This window comes from Bubalus bubalis, chromosome 22, assembly GCF_019923935.1.
Source record: "Bubalus bubalis isolate 160015118507 breed Murrah chromosome 22, NDDB_SH_1, whole genome shotgun sequence".
Taxonomy (NCBI): domain Eukaryota; kingdom Metazoa; phylum Chordata; class Mammalia; order Artiodactyla; family Bovidae; genus Bubalus; species Bubalus bubalis.
Genome location: NC_059178.1, coordinates 23,246,284 through 23,252,283, shown reverse-complemented (window position 1 = coordinate 23,252,283; position 6,000 = coordinate 23,246,284).

The window sequence follows — 6,000 nt, the reverse complement described above, 5'->3', positions numbered from 1 at the left end:
GGGCCCTGGAGCCAGCACTTAGAATGTAACCATTAAGAAAGCAGTAACAGCACCCCTCCCTCCCAGTTTCCTGGGAGTCTAGCCGCCTAATTCCAGGGGTGGCAGGGGGGTGGGGAGGTGGGGGTGGGGTTTGCTGTGTGTGTCTGTGTCTGTGTGTGTGCGTGCAACTAAGTCCCTTCAGTCATGTCCGGCTCTTTTCCCCAACCCTGTGGACAGTAGCCCACGAGGCTCCTGTGTCCATGGCATTCTCCAGGCAAAAATGCTGGAGTGGGTTGCCATGCCCTCTTCCAGGGGAATCTTCCCAATCCATAGATAGAACCTGTGTCTCTTAGGTCTTCTGCATTGGCAGGTGAGTTCTTTATCCCTTCAGCTCAGTTCAGTTGCTCAGTCGTGTCTGACTCTTTGCGACCCCATGGACTGCAGCACACCAGGCCTCCCTGTCCATCACCAACTCCCAGAGTCTACTCAAACTCACGCCCATTGAGTTGGTGATGCCATCCAACCATCTCATCCTCTGTTGTCCCCTTCTCTTCCTGCCTTCAATCTTTCCCAGCATCAGGGTCTTTTCAAATGAGTTAGTTCTTTGTATCAGGTGGCCAAAGTATTGGCGTTTCAGCTTCAACATCAGTCCTTCCAATGAATATTCAGGACTGATCTCCTTTAGGATGGACTGGTTGGATCTTCTTGCAGTCCAAGGGACTCTCAAGAGTCTTCTGCAATGCCACAGTTCAAAAGCATCAATTCTTTACCCCTAGTGCCACCTGGGAAACCCAATTTCAGCAGGTACCTGTCCCCAAATGCCTTCTGTCGTAAAGACAGAAGAAATTAATTTTTCCTTCATATGAAGGTAGTTAGTCCTCTCACTTGAGCATCAGTTACCCTTTATCTTGAAAACATGGAGGTAATGGGTTTCATTTTCCTGGCTGCCTAAATGGGTGTGATTTCTTGACGTCTTTGCTATCTGTTTAGTGACTTTTCTATGATTCTTATCATTTTCTGGTTTAATGCTAATTCAAAACAAAACCATTTTCTTTCTCTTCTATCTTTTTGAAAAGGTTTTCTAGGTTGACAAGAGATTTTGTTTTGATTCTATTTTTTCTGACACCGGTCAGGGCCACACTTTGAGAACCACCGCACAACAGGAATCGACCTGTTGAATTTAAAATTTCTCTCTAGAACTTTACCTTTTTGGTCTCAGCCTGTGGTATTTTATTTTATTTTTGGTTGGGCTGGATCTTTGTTGCTGCTGTGGACTTTCTCCAGTTGCGGAGAGCATGGGCTACTCCCTAGTTTTGACGCACAGGCTTCTCATTGTGGTGGCTTCTCTGGTGCAGAGCACCAACTCTAGGGCCCCCGGGCTGTAGTAGCTCTGGCTTCCAGGCTTCAGTCAGTTCAGTCGCTCAGTCATGTCCGACTCTTCGCAACCCCATGGACTACAGCACACCAGGCCTCCCTGTCCATCACCAACTCCCAGAGTTTACTCACCCATGTCCATTGAGTCGGTGATGCCATCCAACCATCTCATCCCCTTTCTCCTCCCACCTTCAATCTTTCCCAGCATCAGGGTCTTTTCAAATGAGTCAGTTCTTTGCATCAGGTGGCCAAAGTATTGGAGTTTCAGCTTCAGCATCAGTCCTTCCAATGAATAATCAGGACCGATTTCCTTTAGGAAGGACCGGTTGGATCTCCTGGCTGTTGAAGGGACTCTCAAGAGTCATAAGTCTTCTCTAATGCCACAGTTCAAAAGCATCAATTCTTTGGCACTCAGCTCTCACATCCATACATGACTACTGGAAAAAGCATAGCTTTGACTAGATGGACCTTTGTTGGCAAAGTAATGTCACAGGCTTAATAGTTGTAGCATACAGGCTTAGCTGCTCTGCAGCATGTGGTATTGTCTAAAATCAGGAATCAAACCCATATTCTCCTTCATAGGCAGGCAGATTCTTTACCACTGAGCCACCAGGGAAGCCCCAGCCTGAGGCATTTTAAATCTTTGAATTTTCCAGTTCTCAGTCTGTCATTCTCCCTACTTTATAAGAAAGTTGATGAATTGATGAATCTACAAAATTGATGAATCTATGTTTTCCAAACCATTAGTCAGTTCAGGAAAGAGGCACCAAGGCTCCCTGTAACTGCAATGCTTACATTATTGGTCACCAGCCAACCATCTATTACTTACTCTGCTAGGGCTGTGGACATAGTACTAACAAGACAATCCTGATTCTCCAGAAGATAAAGAAACTGGCCATCACCATGCTGGACTGCAGCAGGGAGGAGGCAGGAGGAGTGTGCCTGTGATGGCACCAAGGGGCACCCCAAGCCCCTTGGATTGAATGTTTGTGTCCCTCCAAAATGCATATGTTAAATCCTAACCCCCAGGAGGGATAGTTAGGGAGTTTGTACATGCTGCTCTATTTAAAATGGATCACCAGCAAGGACCCACTGTACAGCACAGGGAACTCTGCTCAATATTAGGTGGCAGCCTGGATGGGAGGGGAGGTTGGGGGAGAATGGATACATGCATATGCACACAAGGTTGCTCTGCTGTTCACTGAAACTATGGCAACATTGTTAATCGGCTATACCCCAATACAAAATAAAAGGTTCAAAAGAAAAAAAAAAGAAACCCTAAGGTGAACCAGGAGAGTGAAAAAGTTGGCTTAAAGCTCAACATTCAGAAAATGAAGATCACGGCATCTGGTCCCATCACTTCATGGGAAATAGATGGGGAAACAGTGGAAACAGTGTCAGACTTTATTTTTTGCGGCTCCAAAATCACTGATTAAAAGATGCTTACTCCTTGGAAGAAAAGTTATGACCAACCTAGATAGCATATTGAAAAGCAGAGACATTACTTTGCCAACAATGGTCCATCTAGTCAAGGCTATGGTTTTCCCAGTGGTCATGTATGGATGTGAGAGTTGGACTGTGAAGAAAGCTGACTGCTGAAGAATTGATGCTTTTTAACTGTGGTGTTGGAGGAGACTCTTGAGAGTCCCTTGGACTGCAAGGAGATCCAACCAGTCTATTCTGAAAGAGATCAGCCCTGGGATTTCTTTGGAAGGAATGATGCTAAAGCTGAAACTCCAGTACTTTGGCCACCTCAAGCGAAGAGTTGACTCATTGGAAAAGATTCTGATGCTGGGAGGGATAGGGGGCAGGAGGAGAAGGGGACGACAGAGGATGAGATGGCTGGATGGCATCACTGACTCGATGGACGTGAGTCTGAGTGAACTCCAGGAGTTGGCAATGGACAGGGAGGTCTGGTGTGCTGTGATTCATGGGATCGCGAAGAGTCAGACACGACTGAGTGACTGAACTGAACAGAACTGTACTGAAGCCCCCAACATGCTTGGGAGTAATTAGGTCCTGATGGTGGAGCCCACATAAATGGGATTAGAGGCCTTACAAGAAAAGACTGGAGAGTCTGCTTCCTCTCTCTTCCAGGTGAAGATGAGGAAAAGAAAGAAAGAAAGTGAAGTCGCTCAGTCGTGTCCAAGTCAGACACCACTGAGCCACTAACACTTTACTTTGGAGACAGAAATTGCAGACTATATGGATAAATAGATGTGGTGGGGGGAGGTTTCTTCCTCTCTCCCCAGTCAGGAATATTGCAGGCCCTATTTCCATTTTTCTGCATCCCCTTTGTTTCTCTCCAAGAAGGAAAGAGGGAATAAAGATTGGGCAGAGCTCACTAGTCTTCTGACATCTCTTTCCTTGTGGATGGGTCTGAGGACACTCGTAGCCCCACCGTTTGCTCAGGCAGAGCTGGTCCTCTGCTTCTTACTGTCGCTTTGCAGTTTGTCACTATGACAACAGGCTCCTAACTACATTCCTTCTTACTCCCCTCCAGTCCACTGTCTACACAGGTCATGGTTACTTTTTTTGTTTAATTTCCTCAATAGTTATTTGATTTACCTGATGAGACTTGGAAGTCCATTTTTGGCCTGCAACAATGTGGATGTTAGTAAGAAGCATTTCCAGTCAACTTTCTTCTTCTTGATGCAGAAATGATGCTATTTTAATGAAATAGTATTATTCACACTTTCCATTTTTCTCACTGGCCTCTACTGCTTGGCATCACCCCTTTGTCAGGAGAGTGTAAATATCTGCATCAAAAACTAAAGCCACACAGAATCTCCTGCTGTTTTAAAAATGAGAAATGAATAGGTTGATAGAGATATTTTCCATGTTTGAAAGGCTTAGTAAAAATAAAACCCCAAGAATCCATTACAAGTTATGAAAAATGCATTGACTGACATTTGATGTTCAAGCAGGCTCCAAAAGAGCAGGATAATTAAAGAAGATAAGTAAAAAATCCAAGAAAATATGTGAAGCTTGACTAATGAGCATGTTTAAAATAAATAATGCATCTTTGAGTTATTGATGATCTTATAATTCATGAATGCTGAGAAAAACATAACAAGGAGTGATTTGTAAAAAGTCATCAAAAACAAGGAAGGACATAACCAGCTCATTGCTTACCTTGTAACTGATTAAAGCTCTAAAAAGAAAGGGAAAAAAAGCAAAACAGGGTGGAGGGGATGGATAAACAGAAAGGAATCTGATTGAATAATGTCTCCCCCCAACTTTTTTGTCCACCCAAGAACTTAAAACGTGACCTTATATAGAAATAGGACCTTTGCAGATTTAATCGGTTAAGTTAAATTGAGAGCATGTTGGATTAGGATGAGTCCTAAATATAACAAGGCTGGTGTCCTTTTAAGAGGAGAGGAAGCAGAGAGCCATAGAAACATGCAAGGCAGATAGGCGAGTGGCAACAGAAGCAGAGACCAAGCCATGCAGGGGAGGTCAAGGATGCCAAGGCAGAAGTTGTGAAAGAGGCATGAAAACCCCAGAGGGAGCACGGCCCTACTGAAACCTTGACTGATGCTCCCTGAACTTTGAGAGAATAGATTCCTCTTCTTTGAAGCCACCCAGTCTGTGGTACTTTGCTGTGGCAGCCCCAGTAAAGTAATACAGAAGAAAAGAAAAAAAGGAGGCAGGGAGGGAGAGAGAAGAAGGAAAAGAGGAAGAAGAAGAAAGTAGGGGAGGGAGAAGGAGTGGGAAGAAGGGAGAGGAGAGGAAGGAAGGGAGAAAAAAAATTAGTATGAATTTCAGACAGTAAATCATGCCTTAAAGAACAGAGAAAGATCATAATCTGTGAGTCTCTCTCCTCCCCTGGCAAAGTCATTAATCTGACCATTGTGAAGGACTCATGGTCAAATTCTGACTTATTTTCTACTTCCACGGAGACCTTAATAGGTAGAATGTGGTCTCCGCTTCTATCTCCCCAAACTCTGAACCTGAATCCCCTGCAGGGCTTCTCCTAGAACCTGGTCTGCCTGACTCTGACCCATTCAAGACTGAGATCTTCCATCCTGAGACCTGGGCACCAGGGCTGTGCCTGAACAGCCCAGGCACCAGGTCTCTGTAGGCTGGTCCTTAAGACCAGATCTGGTTGTTCAGTTTATCTGACTACCTAGACTGGTTCCCCAAACCCTAGGGTCTGTTCTTCTGTGAAACAACTAGGTTTGGGTAGAAACATGAGTACTTGCCAGATTTCTCCCTGGGAGGGGTTAAGAGCGTAAACTTTGTCAAAACTTCCTATATATGCATAATTTCCTTGAATAGAACAAACATTTGGTACTCTAGAAAACTTAACACATGAACATCTGGACGTGTAAAAATCTATGAGAGCCAAGTCTTTATGTGCAGTAAACTGCCAATGCCATTTTGAAATTATGAATTAGCTTCAGTCTCTTAGACTTATAGCTTTCATACTTACAGGGATTAAACACACGCATACACACACTGCCTTTTAACAGATTTTCGTGGGCCTAGAGGAAAGTGCAATTGCAAACAATACGGTTTGTTTATGCAATAATAACAGCAAACATCAACTGAGATCTGAACAATCTGTCACCATTATAGTGATTTCAGCCCATAGAGAGGCAAGTTCAGGACGAAGTATTCTTGAAGATTCATGTTACAGTT